Here is a 21,502-nt window from a genome sequence, read left to right as displayed (position 1 = left end):
TATAGAGTGCGGGGCGAGGCCAGGCTCCAGGCTCCGCCCACTCCGGCTCCAGCCCGTCCTGCTCCGCGCCCTAGCGTTCCTCGAAGGAACGTCCCAGTGGCCCGCCACCAGCCCTACCTCCAGGAGCGGCGGAAAAGCAGAGACTTTCCAATCGAGCCGACCTAAACCTTCCTGGCTTTGCTCCTAGCTCGCTGTGTGACTGGTAAATTCTTTCCCCAATCTGACCCCATTTTTCTACTTTGTCAAAGGGGATAGCCACCTTGCAGGATTTTCGAGATTACCTGAAATGACTTTGTGAGGCACCTGGCGCTCAAAAGTCCCCTCTCGGGGGCAGCTTTGACTCCCACCCCCACCACCACCCCGAAGGCTGGACCGGACCCTCGTATTATACACTCACAGAGCCCACAGCTGTAATTTCATATTCGCTTGAATAACTATTTGATTATTGTCAGCCTCTCTGAATTTGAATTCCGTGAGAGCAGGTCGCGTTCATCCTTACACCCCAGTGTCCAGTTCAGTCCTGACATACATACCGCAGGAGCTCAATAAATGCCCACTCTCCATTCCATCCAGTTGATGCCCTGGTGGAGCGGAAGCGGGGTCAATACCTCCACTGGCCAGCAGAGGACAGGCGATGACCAGCCTTCTCGCCCAGTTGCGCATCCTCTCCGGCGGCAGGCGCCAAGAGGGAAACAGGTAAGCCCGGGTGCGCGAAGATTTGAAGGATCGAGGCTTGGGCCAGGGAATGGTTTTATCCTTTGAATCTGTGGTTGGTGGCTTGTCCTGTACCAAAGACGTCTCCCACAACCTGTGAGGATGGACGGCCCCTGCTAAGAAGATGCTCCGAGGAAAGTCAGGAGGTGAGGGAGTTTGCTGTAAAGAGGGCGGGAACCCAGGAAAAGCTCGGAGGGGTGGGGCACAATGGCAAAGAGTCAGGCTTAGAAAGTACTGGGCGGTAGGGAGTGAGAAGTGTCCGCTATTGTTCTGACTCAAGATGACACGACCTGTCTGGAAGTGACTGGCCTCAGTTGTCCTTGCTTTAGCAAAAGTCATTTGGTGTCAGTCCTGAAACCAGGCTGTGTCTGGCTGGTATCTCAGAAGAGCTCTGATGGGAGCAGAGCTATTTTAAGGTGGCCAGAGGGCAGAGCCATGCCACAAACATGTCTGTGGAAGCATTGTATATAGCTACTATATTCAACAGTGAAAAACTGGAAACATCAGGTATCCTTCAAGGGAGGCTGGGAGGGAAGGAAGGACAGATCGGGAGTTATGGCTACAGATGCCACAGTAACACTACCTCTTTGAGCCTCAACTTCCTCATCTGCAAGATGGAGATACAATCTACCTTGCAGGATTGTATTGTGAGGATTAAACAGGATGAACTAAATCAGTGGTTCTCAACCTTGGCTGCACACTGAAGTCACTATGCCCTTGGCAAATACTGATGCCTGGGGTGTGGAAATTAAAAAAAAACAACTCTCCAGGTGATTGTAATGTGCAGCCAAGGCTGAGAACTACAGAGCTAAATAAAACGCTGAACACAGCGCAGGGCAAACACTAGGTGTTCAACAATGTTTATCACATTAAAAAAAAAAAATTGAATACACATTGTTTTCATTGTTCCTTCTTAGAGAAAAAAAAAAAGTTGACATAAAGGTTGTTGCAGAAATTGGATTTCCGACAGGCTTGTTTCCAGAACAATGAATCATCTGGGATTTGATGCTTATGGTGGTGGGGAAGACAGGCAGCCTCTAGTATGACTTGTCCTAACACCCAACTGAAATGTAAGAGGCAGGGACCACCCTGTTCTAGCCTGCGGTTTACATCACCATTTCCGAGGCGTCCTTGGAACGTGCAAGCAGCATGAGCGCTTGTGTATGCCCATTTCTGGTGTTAGGGATAGAGGCAATTTTCTCCTCTCCCTCACCGGTTGTGGGCAGGGGGGCGGGGCTTACACCACTGTTTGTTTTTTGAGTAACCCATCAGTGTAGGGGGCACTGCCTTCTTCATAGAACTTGGTGGCCATATGTTCTTTAAGTCTCAGACCCAATGATTATTTATTGCGCCCCACTGCTTTCTTGCTGGGTGAACCTGGCATGAAGTGGGAGGACGCATTCACCCAGGCCTGCAGCTGTGGCCACTTGTCATGGGCAGCAAGACTGGCTGCAGGAGTGTCTCCTCAACCACTCCTGGTGGCCCCGTTGAAGGTGGGAAGGGAAGCAGAGGAACCTGCACGGGCTCCCTGAAGGAGGCAGACTCGTAGGTTGGGCGACAGGCAGTTGATGTCTGGCCAGGATGGTTAGATTTAGCAAATAAAAATAAAGGATGCCCAGTTAACTTTGAATTTCAGATAAATAGCAAAAGATTTTTTAGTGTAAGTATGTCCCATGCAATATTTGGGACATACTTATACTAAAAAAAATATTCATTGGCATCTGAAATTCAAATTTAATGGGATATCCTTTATTTTTACTGGTTGAATCTGGCATCCCTATGACTGGTCAAACAGCCAAGGAGTACTCAGCACATGGGGTTTGCAACGGCCTCCTGCTTAATGTTGCCACATACAGCTTCCACCTGTCACTGCCCTGCTCCAGAACTATGTGTGGCTCCCAGCTGCTTCCATAGAGCAACTAGGACTCCCTGGCTGCTATGCTGGGCCTTGCTCTTCTGCCAGGCCAGCTGCCCTGCTTGGGCCCTTTCCCACCTCTGCCCCTTCTCATGTTTTCCCTGCCTGGCGTTTCTCCTGCCCATTCCCTGTAGTAATTGCAAACACTTATTGAGCACCTACTGGGTGCAGGCAACATGCTGAGTTTTTCATTTGCATTGTCTCATTTGATTGTCACAAAACCTAGTACAGGAGGGACAGTAGTTATCCTATTTTACCAGTGCAGAAACTGATGCTGTAAAATGTGATTCTTCTTTTTTTTAAATTGAAGTATAGTTGATTTACAATATTGTGTTACTTTCAAGTGTACAGCAAAGTGATTTGGTTACACACACACACACACACACACACACACACATATATATATTCTTTTTCAGATTCTTTTCCATTACAAGTTATTAAAAGATATTGGATATAGTTCCGTGTGCTATACAGTAATCCTCGTTGTTTATCTATTTTATACATAGTAGTGTGTATCTGTTAATCCTATACGCCTAATTTATCCCTCTCCCCCTTTCCCCTTTGGTAACCATAAGTTTGTTTTCTATGTCTGTGAGTCTGTTTCTGTTTTGTAAATAAGTTCATTTGTATCATTTTTTAGATTCCACATATAAGTGATATATAATATTTGTCCTTCTCTGTCTGACTAACTTCACTTAGCATGATAATCTCTAGGTCCATCCATGTTGCTGCAACTGGCAATATTTCATTCTTTTTTATGGCTGAGTATACCACATCTTTATCCATTCATCTGTTGATGGACACTTAGGTTGCTTCCATGTTTTGGCTATTGTAAATAGTGCTGCTGTGAACATTGGGGTGCATGTATCTTTTTGAATTAGAGTTTTCATCTTTTCTAGATATATGCACAGGAGTGGAATTGCAGGATCATATGGTAGCTCTATTTTTAGTTTTTTAAGGAACCTCTATACTGTTTATCATAGTGGCTGCATGAATTTACATTCCCACCAACAGTGTAGGAGGGTTCCCTTTTCTCCAACCCTCACCAGCATTTATTTGGCCATCTGTATGATTCTTTGAAGAAATGTCTATTTAGGTCTTCGGCCCATTTTTTGATTGGGTTGTTTGTTTTTTTGATATTGAGTTGTATGAGCTGTTTCTATATTTTGGAAATTAAGCCCTGCGTCGTTTGCAAATATCTTCTCCTAGTCTGTAGGTCATAAGACATGATTCTTCTTTTTTTTAAAATAAATTTATTTATTTTATTTATTTATTTTATTTCTGGCTGTGTTGGGTCTTTGTTGTTGCACGCGGGCTTTCTCTAGTTGAGGCGAGCAGGGGCTACTCTTCGTTGCAGTGCGCAGGGTTCTCATTGTGGTGGCTTCTCTTGTTGCAGAGCATGGGCTCTAGGCACGTGGGCTCAGTAGTTGTGGTGTGCAGGCTCAGTAGTTGTGGCTCACGGGCTCTAGAGCACAGGCTCAGTAGTTGTGGCGCACAGGCTTAGTTGCTCCGCGGCATGTGGGATCTTCCCAGACCAGGGCTCGAACCTGTGACCCCTGCATTGGCAGGCAGATTCTTAACCACTGTACCACCAGGGAAGTCCCAGACATGATTCTTAAAGTGTGGTCCCTGGGCCAGCAGCTGCAACATCACCTGGGAACTTGTTAGAAATGCGCACTCTCAGGCCCAACTCCAGACCTACTGAATCAGAAACTCCAAGGGTGGGGCCCAGCTCCCTTCCCCTACACCAAAGGGTTTCTAGTTTGCGACCTGTTGTTCTAAGACATGAAGTAACTGCAGGAGCCTCCCATCCAGGCAGAGGTATAGAGGATATAGAGGTGTAGAGGACCGCCAGGCAGGGCATTTATGATCATTCTGAGCCCCATGCCTGGGTGAGGCACTGGAGATGCTGCAGCGACGGCACAGTATTGGTGAAGGGAAAGAAGAAGAACAGACAGGCAGTCAGGCAATTGTGATGGAAGGTAGCAGGATGGAAGGGTCCAGGAAAGCTTTCCCGAGTAGATATCTATCTAAGCCTGAAAAATAAATTGGAATTAGTTAGATGAAGAAGGGTGGGAACGGTGTTACAAGTGTACTGACTAGTTTGTACAGAGGCCGGGCAGAGCTATCTGGAGATAGTTCAGTCTTTTTTTTTTTTATATTCATTTATTTTTTGGCTGCGTTGGGTCTTCGTTGCTGCGCACAGGCTTTCTCGGGGGCTGCTCTTCGGTGCCGTGCACAGGCTTCTCATTGCGGTGGCTTCTCTTGTTGCGGAGCACGGGCTCTAGGCCCGCGGGCTTCAGTAGTTGTGGCACTCAGACTCAGTAGTTGTGGCTCACGGGCTCTTGAGCGCAGGCTCAGTAGTTTTGGCGCACGGGCTTAGTTGCTCCGCGGCATGTGGGATCTTCCCGCACCAGGGATCAAACCCGTGTCCCCTGCATTGGCAGGCGGATTCTTAACCACTGGACCACCAGGGATGTCCGATAGTTCATGACGGAAGCTGTGACAGTGTGAGTAGGGGGCGGGGGGAGGAATCAGATAGTGCTTGTTGGGGGAGGGAGTGCAGGGTCCTCTGCCCTCAAAGCAAAGGAAGAAGCTTTAATGGGTATTGAGAAAAAGCCCTCCGGCTTCCATGTGGAGCGGGCACTAGGGAAGATAGTAGGGGAGGGGAGGGCGGCGAGGAGAGACCCATGGGGTGTCAGGCCTTCCGTCGCCCCTAGATCCAGCCTGCTTCTGACCTCCAAGGCAGCTGCAGAGACTCAGCCCCCAATCACAGCTTTGGGCAGGTGGAGTTGCAGCGTCCAAGGCCTGCTCCTTCCGGGGCTAAGGGGTGGGGCTGGGGAAGCAGCCACCCCCGACCCCGCCCACCACTACCGGCCCGCCCCCCATGGTCCGCCCCCAGCGCCGGCCTCGCCCCCAGACTCAGCCCCTCCTGCAGCTGCTGGCTGGAGGAAGCCAGCTTCTGGGCTGCGATCTGGGTTGCTTTTCCCTCCCTTGTTCTCTTTCCCTGCTGATGTGGCTAAGGCTGCGGTGCTACTGAGGCCTCTTCTCCCAGGCCCTTCAGGGACAGGCTCTGGATGCGGTCAGGGATCCCTAGGCTGGAGGGCAGGAGACTTACGTTGCTGTCCCCTACTCCTGCCAACCAAGCCGTTGGTGCCAGCCGAGGACTGGCCCGGCCTGGCCTGGCCAGGTTGCCTGGCAGTGTGGGCTGCGGCTGGGCAGTTCCCCGCTCCAACTGTCCTTCCCGTAAAAACGTCAGTTTGACGGAACTCTTTTGGAATCCATTTGTGATTTCTAGCCTAGGGAAGTAAACGAAAAGATCATTAACCACTCTATGAAGTGGAGCTTTCTGTGTGTTCTAAAATCCCTGCAGGACTTACCAGCTGTCCCATGGGCTGGACCTTCAGCAAGGGGACCTCTTATTTTTCCTCTTTTTATTTAGATATACTTTCTGGCCCCATTCCCCTCCATCTGGCATCCAGAATCATGTCTCAGTATGCTTTTCAATTCAAGGAGGGTCTAGCATGGATGTTCAAAAGATTTAAATTTTGTTCGTAAATAGAATGATAATAGATGTTCAAAAATATTGTTGAGAGATCAGTTGATGCTGGGCCTTGAATTATATATAGATGGAGTATGTACAGGAGGGTCAGGCACACTGTAAGTGGGTGGAAGTGGTGAGTGAAACCATGAAAGTGAGTGCAAGGAGATGGCCTGTCTGACCTTGAATATGGGGCAAAACCACGGGCATTGAGGAGCCATTGATGGTTGCTGAGCAGGGGAGTGACACAGTATTGGTAGTCACTGTGCTAGATCCTTTGTGAATGTTATATGCACTGTCCTGCCCACATTATTCTCTCTACCTGGGCAGTGGTTCCCTCTCCTGTCCATATAGTTAACTCATTTTTTAGATTCCGGCTCCATTGTTCCTTCCTCGGTAAAGCTTTCAGTGGCAGAGAGACTCTAAGGTCACCCACTGTATCCCCACCTCCTGGTGTTCATGCCTTTGTGTAATCCCTTCCTCTTGAGTGTGAGTAGGGCCTGTGACTTGCTTTTAACCAGTGGAATATAGCAAAGGTAATGATGGGATGTCACCTCCCATAGTACATTACATCATATAAGAGTCTTGGACTTCCCTGGTGGTACAGTGGTTAAGAATCCGCCTGCCAATGCAGGGGACACGGGTTTGAGCCCTGGTCCAGGATGATCCCACATGCCGTGGAGCAACAAAGCCCGCGTGGCACAACTACTGAAGCATGCGCGCCTAGAGCCCTTGCTCCACAACAAGAGAAGCCACCGCAATGAGAAGCCCGTGCACCGCAACGAAGAATAGCCCCCGCTTGCCTCAACTAGAGAAAGCCCACGTGCAGCAACGAAGGCCCAGTGCAGCCAAAAATAAATAAATAAATAAATTTACTAGGGGCTTCCCTGGTGGCGCAGTGGTTGAGAATCTGCCTGCCAATGCAGGGGACACGGGTTCGAGCCCTGGTCTGGGAGGATCCCACATGCTGTGGAGCGGCTGGGCCCGTGAGCCACAATTACTGAGCCTGCGCATCTGGAGCCTGTGCTCCGCAACAAGAGAGGCTGCGATAGTGAGAGGCCTGCGCACCGCGATGAAGAGTGGCCCCCGCTTGCCACAACTAGAGAAAGCCCTCGCACAGAAACGGAGACCCAACACAGCCATAATAAATAAATAAATAAATGAATAAATAAATAAATAAATTTACTAAAATAAAGAGTCTTGCTAGCAGACCAGCCCTGGAGACTCTCCTTGCTCACTTGATGAAGTAAACAGACATGTAGAGGAAGCAAACATGGCAAGGAGCTCTGGGTGGCCTCTAGAAGCTGACAGTCAGTGAGAAGCCAGGGTCCTCGGTTCTACAGCCACAGGGAAATGAATCCTGCCAACAACCTGAGGGGGCTTGGAAGCAATTCCTCCCCAACTGAGTCTCCAGATGAGAATGCAGCCAAGCTGTCACCTTGATTACAGCCTTGTGAGTCCCTAAGGCAGAGACTCAGCTAAGCCATGCTCAGACTCCAGACTCTCACAGAAACTGAGATAATAAATGTATGTTGTTTAAAGCCCTAAGTTGGTAGTGATTTGTTATAGCAATAGCTAACTAATACACCTTCTGGCTAGGTTAAATTTCCCTTACATAGGCTCTCATAACATCATGTGCTTTTTCATCTTAGTCTTTTATGTGAACTTTATATATATACCATTTGATGAATGCTATGTCTTCATGAGGGTACTTTCTGTTCATCACTGTACCCTAGAGCCTCACTTGGTGCCTGTCACTTAGAATAAGACCCGTAATAAGTATTAGTTGCATGTGTTAGTGAGTGAATGCTCTTATTTAAGCTTTACTCAACCTAGTAAAGTGGGAAGCATTGTTACATATGAAGAAAAGGAAACCAGTTATTAATATATACTCAAAAGTATACTGAGCAAAATGTTATTATCTTATACTTAATAAAATTTTTGTTGTGTATACCACTTTACCCTAATTTTTAGTATGACTGAAGAATAAATGATTTGGGAGCAGGGTATAGATTACATGGTATGACCTCCTTCATGGAGCATTGCGTTTGCTGAAAAAGCACAACTATCAAAAATTGCTTCTGGGCTCCTTTGGTTTCCCCAAAGCCTTCTCATAACCCTTACTTATTCTTCTGAAATTCCTGCCCTGTTAACAATGACAGGCCGTCATCTTCTAATGCTTTGTATGATTCTACCTGTATTCAACGGCACTCTCATCAACTTCATAAACTCTACGCCTTCGGCAAGATTGGCACTTTCATTTTGCACTCTGCTGGCATTGGACTCTCAGCGATCAAAGCCATCTGACAGCGGGATGTCAGTTCGGGTTAGATCTCTGCTCAGGACCCCCCAGTGGCTCCCACCCTCCCACCTCCCACCTCTCTGCTGTGCCCTCCCACTACACTCCCCGCAGGCACTTACTCTGCAGCCACCAGCGTTACCACCTCGTGGATGTTTAAGCACACAGGCACACTCCCCCTTGCCCTGGAGGTTTCCTCTGTTCAGAAGGCTCTTTCCCCAGACATCCACGTGACTCACTCCCTCACCCGCTTAGGAGCACTCAGATGTCACCTTTCTACCGTGACCACTCCCATGCATCTTTCCCTGTTCTGATCTTTTAAAGTAACACTAACCACCCATGCACATGCTATATAATTGACTTATTTCTGATATTTGATGTTTATCTGTCTCCCCCTTTGAGAATGTAGGCCCTATGAAGATAAGACTCTGGATCTGTCTTCACTGATACATCCCAAGAATGGGGTCTGGCACATAGTAGGTATCCAATAAAGAAGCCTGGGTGAGAGTCCACATCTTCGAAGGTCTTGCCTCCACCTTGGAGTCTCCATCCCTTGCTTCTGTCCTGTCTCCCTCTGGCCTCTCTCACCGTGCTCTGGACCTTGTACAGGTGACATGACTTGTTGCCAGTATCTGCCTGACACAGTAGGGCCTTCCTAGGGGGTCAGTGTTTGGATCTTGCTGTATCTCTGCCAAGTCTCCCACTGAATACTAAATTCCATATTTTTAAATTTCTTTAAGGGCAAGAGAATTCAAGAGGAAGGAGCAAGGAGAGAAGAGATGATGCAGGAAGCAGTAGGAGAGGGTGGAAGGGAGAAGACAGTCACGGATTTTCCTGGGGTCCCCACCCAGTCAGCTTTCCAAGCGGCTTGAGGAGCAGCCAGCAGTGAGTAAGGGCTGCGTGCCACATATTCTGAGCTGGGTGCCACGTGTCATGAGCTGGGGGCCACATATTGTGGGCTGGAGGGCCATGTGGCAGAAGCAGTCCCGTTAAGTCACGGGACACACAGCCACACTGCTTTGTAAAGCTTGGTGTGTGGAGTATTTTTGTTTTTTACAACCCAGCTGTCTGTGTAATGACTTCCTTCCCTCTGCCTTGTTCACCGAGGTGTCCCTGGACGACCAGCTGAGTCACCACATTCCTTGCAGCTTAAAACACTGGCCTAAGCACAGGGGCCCAGTTCCTTCATGTAGGTGGGACCTTTGAAGGCTGCCAGGGAGTGCCTTGGAAAGACAGGCTACAGAGCTCCCGTCTCTCACCTGCACCTCTCCCCAAAAACAGGATTTATAAAACAAGTGAAAATATAAATTCCATCTGTTAAACACTAGGGAATGGCCAAAGCCATGTGTCACATACTGAACAATTATTTGTCAGCAACCATGAAGTCTATACCAAATTGAGTGTGGGGAGGGGCGGGGGACTGGGCAGCGAGAACGACATCCATGCCTTCTGTCCTGTTGCTGCATGAAGGGTCAGAAATCCAGGTGAAGAGACTGGGAACTCTCATGCTCAGCCGGCAGAAATGGAAACTTGCTTAGTCCTTCCATAAAATAAGCAAAATAAACAGGCAGTTTTCAGCGAAAGTAAGTATGCTTGGGGCGGAGAATTCAGCAATCTTACTCCTTGAAATATGTTTTAAAGAAAGTTTGCTCAGATACATAAGAAGACAAGATAGGTGAGCAAGAGGCAGAAGTGAGTTAGTAAACCATGGTGGAGGCAGAGCTTGGAATTCTATACAGCACTGAGAAATGATGAGTTAGATGTACATCCAACAGCATGGATGAAACGTAAAGTGTTAAGTAGGGAAAACAGTAAAAGAGATTTAAAGTACAGTGCTTTCCCAGTTTTACTGAGATATGAGTGATATACAATAAACCCCATATATTTAAAGCATACAATTTGAGTTTTGACATGTGTGGATACCCATGAAACCATCACCACTATCAAGCTACTGAATATATCCATCTCCCCACAAAGTATGAAGTTCAACAGATGTTGAACACCTATTAAGTTAGAAAAAAAAAGTTCAGCAGTGTGTGTAATATAATCCCATAGTTATAATAACAAAAAAATGTTTAGGTACCCTGAAAAAATCCGGAAGAACGTATACCAAACTAAATTGTATTTGTTATTGGGAATCTTGCAAAAGCTGCATGGCCTCATTGCACCTTACACCTCAGAAACTATCCATACCTGTTAGTCCTTATCATGGTCTCCAGGTTTCCAGTGAAGGTTTAACACACTAGAAATTTGTCATTATGGTCCCCTAACTTTGAGTAACTTTATTAAAATGTCACTGAGGCCATCACAATGGACCCTGACAGAAGGGTGCCTGACTCTATCATTCTCCACCACGACATCAGAGAGCTGTGTCAATAATTTCCTTCAGTTCACCTCCCAGTCATTTTCTCTTATCATCCCTCCAAACAGGAGATATTCCAGCAGTGGGCTGATTGTGGCTGAGGGCAAAAGAATGATTCCTCAACTTGTTTTCAAATTCATCTTTTGTTACTGCTCTTCTCATATCTCATACGTACAGGAGTGGAGGAAGTCTGTGGGGGCAGGGGCATATTTAGTTTTGTCTGGTTATGGGTTTTATATAAAGGCCATCATTAAGTGTGTGCTCTTTTCTGTCTGGCTTCTTTCACTCCACATTATTTGTCAGTCTTCCATGTTGTTGTGTGCAGCTGTAGTTCATTCACTTTTAGTGCAGCATATGGCATTCCATTGGGTGAATATACCACAATTTATTTATCCTGTCAACTACTAATTGACATTTGGGTTGTTTCCAACTTGGGACTATTATAAATAATGCTGCTGTGAACATTTTGCTACGTGTCTACTGCTCTACCTGAGCATGTTTTTCTCTTAGGTATGTACTTTGGAGCAGAATTGCTGGGTTATAAGCATGCCTTATGCTTAATTCTGAAAAATAATGCCAAACTGTTTTCCAAAATGATTATACACGTACACTGCGCCCCAGCAATATATACGAGCTCGCCTTGTACATTCACCAACAGTTCTCACCAGCTGTTGGTACTGTCAGAGTTTGTACTTTTAGCATCTGGTGGGTCTGTAGTAGTTGCTCACTGTGGTTCATTTTCTTGATTACTAAGGAGGCTAAACACCTTTCATGTTGTTGGCCATTTGGATTTTCTTGATGTGAAGTGAAGAGCCTATTCTAGCCTACTTTTCTATTGGGCTATCTTTTCATTATTTATTTATAGTAGGTTTTTTTTTTGTATATTCTGGATATAAACCCTTTGTCAGTTATATTCATTGCAAATCTTTCTCCTCTGTAGCTTCCCTCTTCACTCTGCTAATAATGTTTCTTGATGAACAGAAGCTCTTAACTGTAAAAAAAAAAAAAAAGTCCAATTTATCAGTCTTTCCTTTGTGATTAGTGCTTTTTCTGTCTTGTTTAAGAAAACCTTTTCTACCGTGAGGTCATGAAAATATTATTGTATGTTATCTTCTAAATCTGTGTTGTTTTACCTTAGATATTTAAGTCCATAATCCAACAGAAATTGGTTTTTTGTTTATTGAATAAATGAAGTTAAATTGGAATAACGCATCCCATATATACACCCATTCATTTATTGAGTTTCTTCTGTGTGTCAGGCCATGTTTATTGTTTTACTTTTCATATTTAGGTCCATAATCCATCAGAAGTTGGCTTTTCAGTATGGTGTGAGATAGGGTTCCAATATCATTTTTCCAATATGGATATTAAATTGACTCAACACTATTTATTCAAAAGATCATTACCCCACACTGTTCTGCAGTGCTATCTTTATTATTAACCTGGGGTTTTTTTGGGGGTGTCTCTCTTCTGTCCATTAGTTTTCGTCTACTCTTATGCCAATACCATACTGTCGTAGTTATTAGAGCTTTATTATAAGTCTTATTAGCTGATAGAGTAAATCTTCCCACCTTGTACTTCTTCAAGAGTATCTTAGCTGTTCTTGGTTTTCTGCAGTTTCACATAAATTTTACATTAGAATCATCTTGTCGTGTTCCATATGAAAATAACTGGGATTGCTTTGACTCTATAGACCAACTGGAGACAATGATAGCTTTACATTATTGGGTCTTTTCATCTAATTAACATGGTATTTTTCTCCATTATTCATTTATTCTTTAATATCTATTAAAGTGTTCGTGGCTTCTGCCATAGAGGTCTTACATGTTTTTTGTAAGATCCACCTATAGGTACTTGGTTTTTTTTTTTTTTGCTATTTCGAAACTATTTTGACTATTCTTTTTAAAAACTCTTTTCTGATTCTTGCTGGAGTATAGAAATAAGGTTGATTTTGGTATATTGATTTCGCAACCCAGAAGAGAGCCTTCATCAGAACCTGACCATGGTTGCACCCTGATCTCAGACTTACAGCCTCCAGAACTGTGAGAAATAAATTTCTATTGTTTACAAGCTACCGAGTGCTATTTTGTTATAGCAGCCAGACTAAGACAGTCATTTTTTAGTTCTAAAAGTTTGTTTGAGATTCCTTAGGATTTTCTAGCTACACAATCATGTCATCTTTGAATAAAGATAGTTTTATTTTATTCTTTCCTGTCTTTATGACTTTTTCTTTTTTGCCTTACTGCCCTGGCTAGGACATCTAGTAAAATGTTGATTAGAGGTGGTGTTAGCTGATATCCTTGCTCTGTTCCTGACTTTAGGGAGGAAAATATTCAATATTTTACCATTAAGGATGGTGTTAACTCTAGAGTTTTTACATACCCTATATCAGATTGAGAAGTTCTTTCCTATTCCTAGGTTGCTGAGAGTTTTTATTGTGAGTAGATGTTGAGTTTTATCAGATGCTTTTTCAGCACCTATTCAGATGATCAAATTATTTTTCCCTTTTATGCTGTTAATGTGGTTGGTAGTTTTTAAATGTTAAACCAATTTGCATTCCTGGGATAAAATCCACTTAGTTGTGATTTATTACCATTTTTATTTATTGCTGGATTTGATTTGGCTAACATTTTGTTAAGAGGTGTTGCATTTATGGTCATGAGAGATATTGGTCTGTGATATTTTCTTTTTGTCATGTTCATACCAGGTTTTGGTAGTAGGATTATGCTGACCTTGTAAAATAAGTTGGGAAGTGTTTCCTCTATTTTCTGAGAGAATTTGTATAAGTATTATTTCTTATTTAAATATTAGCTAGAATATTTCCATTCTTTTATCTTTTAAACCTATATGTTCTTATAATAAAGTATGTCTCTTATTAACATCAGATAGTTGAGTGTTGTTTTTTGTTTGTTTGTTTAAATTCAGCCCGTCAATTTTCTTCTTTTTATTTGAATATTTAGTCCACTTACATTTACCATACTTACAGGTATGGTTCCAAATCTTCTACATCTATAATCTTGTTGTTTCTCTTCTATTTGTCCTGCCTGGGTTTTGTTCCTGTTTTCCTTCTTTTGGATCAGCCAAATGTTTTTTATTATTCCATTTTATCTTCTGTATTAGATTTTTTAAATTGTGGTAAAATGTACATAGCACACAATTTACTGTTATAATCATTTATAAATGTACAGTTCACTAGTTTTAAGTTCGTTCACATTTTTGTGCAACCAATCTCCAGAACCATTTTCATCTTGCAAAACTGAAATGCTATATCCATTAAACAATAACCTCCCATTCATCCCTCCCCGGAATCCATGGCAACCATCCTTCTACTTTCTATCAGTATGAATTTGACCATTCTATGTATTTCATATAAATGGAGTCATACAGTATTTGTCTTTTTGTGACTGGTTTATTTTCAATTAACATTATATCCTCAAAGTTCATCTATGTTGTAGCATTTGTCAGAATTTAATTTTCTTTCTTTTTAAGACTGAATAATTTCCACTGTGTGTATATACTACATTTTGTTTTTCCTTTCATCTGTCAATGAACATTTGGGTTCCTTCTACCTTTTGGCTATTGTATGCCGTTTGGCTAATGATGCTATGAATATGAGTGTACAAATATCTCTTTGAGACCCTGCTTTCAATTCCTTTCCCATTGGATTTTAGATAAACCATTTTTAATACATATTTTAAGTGCTTGCTTTAGAGATTATAATATACATTCTTAACTTATTGCGTAATAATTTGAATTAGTATTTTACAATATTCCACACAATGTAAGAACCTTATAACAGTGCAATTCCCTTTACTGCTCCTATCTTGTATGGTATTTTTGTCATATGTTTTACTTCTGCATGTTACAAATCCACAGTACATTGTTGTTGTTGCGTTAAATAGTAATTTATTTTAAATTTAGAGTTTTTATATTTATCCACATATATACCCTTTCCTATGATCTTCATTTTGTCTTATAGATCTATGCTTCTACCTAGAATTGTTTTTCTTTGACTTGAAAAACTTTTAGTTCTTGTAGTATAGGCTTGTGGCATTGAACTCTCCAAGTTGCTTGTCTGAAAATGTCTTTATTTAATTTAATTTTTGAAAGCTATTTTCACTGAGTACAAAATTTCTTGGTTGGCAGTTTTCTTCCCCCTGTAAACTTTAAAGATATCATTTTAGTCTTCTATCTTCTTTTTGATGAGAAGCAGGTTGTCATTCTAATTGTTTCTCTGTTGTTACTTTTTCTTCTGCCTACTTTTAAGTAGTTTGACTATGTTGTTGGCTTTTAGTAGTTTGACTATGTTGTGTCTAAGATGTGGTTTTCTTTATATAGTAGTCAATGTATTATTTATTTGCTGAGCCTCTTGAACCTGTGAATATCTTTCATTAATTTTGAAACATTCTTAGCTATCATCTCTTCAAATATTTTTTTTCTTTCCACTCTCACTTCTCCTTCTGTGACTCAAATTACTTTTGTTTCTATTTAATTGGGAGTTTATTGGCAATAACTCTAATAAACATGTATGGTTTGTGATTTTACTATGAAATATCAGTTTGATTCAAATATGTTAGCAATATTTGGCCTGTAGAGTATCTATGACATTTAAAAAACCCACAAAGTGTTAATTTTGGGCAACCACTTTAAAGAAAGAAAAAAATTTGTAAAGATTCTAAAGCCATAGAAAATCAGACTGGATGTATCTTTTTTAATTAATTAATTTATTTATTTTTGGCTGTGTTGGGTCTTCGTTGCTGTGCGTGGGCTTTTCTCTAGTTGCGGTGAGTGGGGGCTACTCTTTCACTGCGGTGCACTTCTCTTGTTGCGAGCATGGACTCTAGGCACGCAGGCTTCAGTAGTTGTGGCACACAGGCTCAGTATTTGTGGCTCGTGGGCTCTAGAGCACAGGCTCAGTAGTTGTGGCTCACGGGCTTAGTTGCTCTGTGGCATGTGGGATCTTCCCAGACCAGGGCTCGAACCCATGTTCCCTGCATTGGCAGGCGGATTCTTTTTTTTTTTTTTAATTTATTTTATTTATTTATTTATTTATTTATTTTTGGCTGTGCTGGGTCTTCGGTTCGTGCAAGGGCTTTCTCTAGTTGCGGCAAGTGGGGGCCACTCTTCATCGCGGTGCGGGGACCGCTCTTCATCGCGGTGCGCGGGCCTTTCACTATCGCGGCCCCTCCCGTTGCGGGGCACAGGCTCCAGACGCGCAGGCTCAGCAGCCGTGGCTCACGGGCCCAGCCGCTCCGCGGCATGTGGGATCTTCCCAGACCAGGGCTCGAACCCGTGTCTCCTGCATTAGCAGGCAGATTCTCAACCACTGCGCCACCAGGGAAGCCCGGCAGGCGGATTCTTAACCACTGCACCACCAGGGAAGTCCTGATATGGTATGGTGTTTGTCTTTCTCTTTCTGACTTACACCACTTAGTATGATAATCTCTAGTTGCATCCGTGTTGGTGCAAATGGCTTTATTTCATTCTTTTTTTATGCCTGAGTAGTATTCCATTGTATATATGTACCACATCTTCTTTATCCATTCGTCTGTCGATGGACATTTAGGTTGTTTCCGTGTCTTGGCTATTGTGAATACTGCTGTTATGAAAATAGGGGTGCATGTATCTTTTTGAATTATAGTTTTGTCTGGATATATGCCTAGGAGTGGGATTGCTGGATCATATGGTAATTCTATTTTTAGTTTTCTGAGGAACCTCCATACTGTTTTCCACAGTGGCTGCACCAACTTACATTAGAGGGCAGCATGTTGAATCTTAGTCCTGTGGTCCAATGTGGGAAAAGGAGGAAGGCAGGCTGGGCCAGACTAGGGCTAGGGAAACAGAACCAGCCACAGAGATGGGCTGTCCTGACTGAGGTGGTATAAGGCACAGGGTCTAGCAGGTGGAAGAGGGGAGGGGAGAAGCCAGGACTGTAGAGAAGCTGAGAATGTGACTGGGGATGAGTCTGTAGGCCAAGGCCTCTGTTCACCTGGGCCAGAAGCAAGTTCTCTTCCCTGGTCCTGGGCAGCTTGGCTGGCCAGTGTCTCCTCCAGGCCAACCAGTGCCCATCTGTATAACCTGGGCTGAATCTGGACACTCTGGACAGCTTCATTATTTTTCTCCCTGCATCCATTCTGAGCCCTCCATTCTGATCTGCACCCAGCACGTTGTCCCTACACCTTTACTGAAGGGCTCTTAGGATACATCTCAACTTATTACCACTACCTTCAAGGCCCTGCATGATCTGGCCACTGTCCACCTCTCCAGCCTGATCTCCTCCCATTATCTGCCTCATTGTCCGTGTGCCTTCTCCCTCTTTGTTTTAATCACCATGTGCCCTTGACAGCCACAGGGCCTATGCATGTGCTGTTTTCTCTACAGGGAGCACTCTTCTTTCCCGTATTTTCCTAGTGTTATGGACTAAACATATGTGTACCCAAAAAATTCATATGTCGAAGCCCTAACTTCCAGTGTGGCTATATTTGGAGTAAGGAAGTCATTAAAGTTAAATGAGGTCATGAGAGTGGGCCCCTGATCCCATAGGATTAGTGTCCTTATAAGAAGAGATACCAGAAAGTTCACTCTTCTTCTCTCCCCATGCACACATATGAGGACACAGCGAGAAAGCAGCCATGTGCAAGCCAAGAAGAGAGTCTTCAGCAAAACTGAATTGGCTGGAAGCTTGATCTTGGACTTCCAGCCTCAAGAATTGTGAGAATATTAATTTCTGCTGTTTAAGCCACCTGGTCTATGGTATTTTGTTATGGCAGCCCAAGCACACCAATACATCCAGTTTAACCCCTATTTTCCCCTTTAGATCTCACACCAACTATTTCCCTAAACATCTTTTATCCAAAGCCTATTTCTGGGTCTCATGGTACCATGCACCATGTAAGATTTATGTTTTTGATTATTTGACCAATGTCTGCCCGACATACTAGACTGTAAATTCCATGAAGGTCTTTGGTTTTATTCAAGGCCGCATACCCAGAACCTAACACACAGCCAGGTACATAGTAGGTGCACAATACATATTTACTGGGAAAAAGAGTGGTGGGTGGGGACAGACAATGCCTTGAGCTGGGAGGCTTTTATGGACGTTCGAGTTCATCTCTGGTCTAGCAGCACCCCTCTAGCACTCTCTACTGACAAAGCCAAACATTGTGCCACTGACAAAAAAGAAATGTTGACAGAATTCAACTCCAGTATCACAAAGCAAGGCAAGGAAGGGTGGATTTAGAGCAGAGAGGCAACAAGTTGGCATAACTGGATTCAGAACTTTTCTTAAGAAGACTAATGGGACTTCCTTTTTAACTTTTGAGTTCTCATCATGCATCAGACACCGTGGTAACAGCATCATGTGGATTATCTCACTCAATTCTCACAACATTAGGGGGTTAAGTCAGTTTACTCAAGCTCACACAGCAAGTAAGTGGGGAAGACAGGATTCAAACTCAGGAGTTCTGGATTTAAATCCTACTTACTTACATACTATATTAAACTAACTGCCTCCGGAACTCTTTCTAAAGGCAACATAAGGATTCATGGAGAGCGATACGACCCTTGCTCTGAAATGAACTATGTACTGTTGATTAAGCTAAGGGGTTTGTCACTATCCTGGTCCTATAGAATAGAGGTCGGGTTGTAATTCTATTGCATCAACTATACTTCTGGCAGTTTCTTTTCTGCTTGAGAAAGCTCTTCAGAATGTGAGTGAGTGCAGGTGACATTATTATACAGATCACCTCGAATTCGTTTAAAATGTTTTTTAAAGGAAAATGATTTGCCTCCCTGGATAAACATTATTTGCCACATACCTCCCAACACTGGTGTCAAGTGCATGCTGTTTCCTCTGCCTGGCGTCCTCTTCTCATCTACTCTTTAGACCCAGCCCCACTGTCACCTCCTCTGGGAAGTCTTTCCATGGTCTCCTATATAGTACGAATGATGTCCTTCTCTCTGCTTCCGAAAGCAGTTGACACATACATCTAGTGTTACATATTTTCTTCCAGAATTCTTTCTTTCCATGTCTGGCTCCTCTGAAATACTGAGTTCTTAGTGGTTGGGAGAGTGCGTTGTTTATCTCTGTATCCCACAGTGCTGGATCAGAATAGATGCTCGAAAAAGTTTGTTGAATAAATGAAATTTTAAACGGGAGTAACATATCCTATATACAGCTGTCCCTCAGTATCTGTGGGGGGTTGGTTCCAGGATCTGCTGCAGATACCAACATCCATGGATGCTCAAGCCCCATAATTGGCCCTCTGTACCCCTGTTTCCACATCCTCGGATTCAACCAACCAAGGATCGTGTAGTACAGTGGTATGCCTTTTTTGTGTATGTGTGTCATGCTATGGAACTTGAACTTTATCTCATTGGTGATTTTTCAGCAGGGGAATAGCATAGGCAGAATCAGTGGTATGTCTTTATTGAAAAAGATCCGTGACATGTGCAGTTCAAACCTGTGTTGTTCAAGGGTTAACTGTATATATACTTACTCATTCGACAAATATTTATTGAACAGCTAAGCACATCAGGCCATGTTCCAGATGCTGCAGGTGTATAACACAAAGTTCCTGCCCTCAGAACATTACAGATGCTATTGAGCTCATAAGGGCTACGAGGAAAAGTAAAGCAAGATGACGGGAATGATGGGGCTTGGGACTTGATGTTTTAGGAGAGTGTTCTGGGAATGTCTTTCTGGGAAGGTGACTTCTGAAAAGAAATTTGGATTAAGGGCATGTGTGTTTCTGATATCTTGGGGGAAGAAACACTCAGTGCAAAGGTCCTGGGGTAGGAGTGAGCCTGCACATTCCAGGAGCAAGAAGGAGGCTAGTGTGACTGGAAAGAAGTGAGGGGGTTGAGTGGACAGAGATGCAGTTAGAGAGGTGGGGGAGTGTAAGGAGGGTGGGAGGGGGGAGATCAAATAGGATCTTGGAGGCCCTTGAAAAAATTTTTTTGGTTTTTGCTCTGACTGAGATGGGAAGCCATTGGAGGCTTTAGAGGAGGGAAATAGGTTTTGACTTAGGATTTAAAAGAATCTCTCTGGCTGCTTGAGAACAAGCTCTATGAGAGCAGAGTGGAATCAGGGAGAGCAGTTTGGAAGTTATTGCAATATTCCAGGACAGAGAAGATGAGGGCTCAAATGAGGGTATTTTAAAGGTTGAGCTGACAGACTTTGCTACTGGATTACATGTGGGGTATAATAGGAAGGAGAGGAGTCAAGGATGACTTCAAGGTTTGGTGGAAGCCACTGGAAGGATGGAATTGACCTTAACTGAGGTGGGGAAGACTGTGAAAGGAGCAAGTTGAGGGGCAAGTTTCACAGTTTGGCTTTGGACATGTCAAGTTGGACATATTGCTCAGCACTTATGTTTATGTTCACTGGTTTTCAGGATCTGAAGGTTATAATGCAACCTGAAGTTAAAGTCAGTGTTGTTTATTGAACACCAGGCACTGTGCAGAAAGCTGCACGTGTGCTGTTATTTAATCCTTTCAGTCATTCCTATTGGCTTCATTACTGATATTTTCATTGCTCTTTTATGGATGAGAGATTAAATAACATGTCCAAAGTCACTCAGCCAATTATTAATCTGCTAGTATAATGCAGACCCGGGATTCCAACCTAAGTATGTCAGACTAGAGAGATTCTAAAGGTGGGGACCACTTTCTGGGCATATTTGCTACAGACATGGACTCCATAACAAAAAAGGTGCCTGGAACATGTGACAAAAACTCAGAAAAGGGTCACCCTCACCTCAGGCGTTACAGGTTCCACAACAGAAGCTGTGAAAAAAGAGCATTATTGTACCTGAGGGGGCTAACTGATGCTTGAAAGTTCTCAAGTACCTGAAGACATAATGTTAAGAAAGCAGTCATCGGAAGTCGTCGTTGTTGTTAAGAAACAGAAGAGATAAAAAATTGCGGTGCTGTGCTGGTGGGATAAAAGAAAAACCAACTCGTAGGCGATGCTCGTTGGGAAACACGGGATTGGGAGGAGAGGGGCCGGGAAAGGGCCAGGGTCCCTGCCCTGCCTGCATCTTTTTGAAAGTACAGCCTGGCGTGGCTTTCCTCAGGTGGTCCTCTAGAAGGACCAGGATACGGAGTACAAAAGCCGGGAACCTCCGGAGCCGCAGCATCCGCCCCCGGTCCCCTCCTTCCCCGCCCCCTTCAGCCTCCACGCGGGGAGAAGCGGGAGCGGCGCCCGCGCATGCGCCCGGGGTAAGGTCCGCTCTCTGCGACGTCAGGGGGCTTGCGCCCGCACGAAAGCCCCGCCCCCCGGGCGCCAGAGGCGACCTGGGCGGGGGGCCTCGGGCCACGCCCCCAGCCGAGCCGAGCGGGGCCGAGCGGAACCGAGCGCCTCCGAGTGCGGCCGAGCCGAGCCGAGCGGCCCGGAGTCGGTTGGTGCAGCTGCGTCCCCGCCGCCCAGCAGTCCGCGGCTCCGGCGTCGGCGTCTCCGCCGCCGCCGCTGCCGCCGCCGCCGCCGCCGCCGCCGCCTCCGCGAGGCCTGCGCCGGCCGGCCGGCCGGCCGCCCGCCGGGAGGGAGGCCCGGAGCGCGGGGAGAGCAGCCCGGCCGCGGGCGCCCCCGCCGCTGCCGCTGCCAGGTGAGCGCCCGCCGCGGCCCGCCGGCCTCGTGTGCCCCCGCGACTGTCAGTCCCCGTGTGTGTGTGT

At 44.7% G+C, this 21,502-nt stretch overlaps 1 protein-coding gene across 2 annotated transcripts in view; it reads left to right on the top strand.

Moving 5' to 3' along the window:
- Nucleotides 1-112: 112 nt before the first annotated feature.
- ZHX3 (zinc fingers and homeoboxes 3) overlaps nt 113-21,502 on the top strand; it is a 141,570-nt gene continuing 120,180 nt past the window's right edge. The window contains exons 1-2 of one of the 2 annotated variants that reach the window (XR_009005398.1): nt 113-202; nt 574-696. The gene's annotated coding sequence lies outside the window, so the exon portion shown is untranslated. Of the gene's footprint in view, nt 203-573; nt 697-21,302; nt 21,436-21,502 lie in introns of those variants that run through there. The other variant, XR_009005396.1, reaches the window with a different exon arrangement.

Source organism: Balaenoptera acutorostrata, chromosome 15, assembly GCF_949987535.1.
Source record: "Balaenoptera acutorostrata chromosome 15, mBalAcu1.1, whole genome shotgun sequence".
NCBI classification, from domain to species: Eukaryota; Metazoa; Chordata; class Mammalia; order Artiodactyla; family Balaenopteridae; genus Balaenoptera; species Balaenoptera acutorostrata.
Note: the sequence above shows the minus strand (reverse complement) of the source record. Positions and strands in the feature narration are given on the sequence as shown.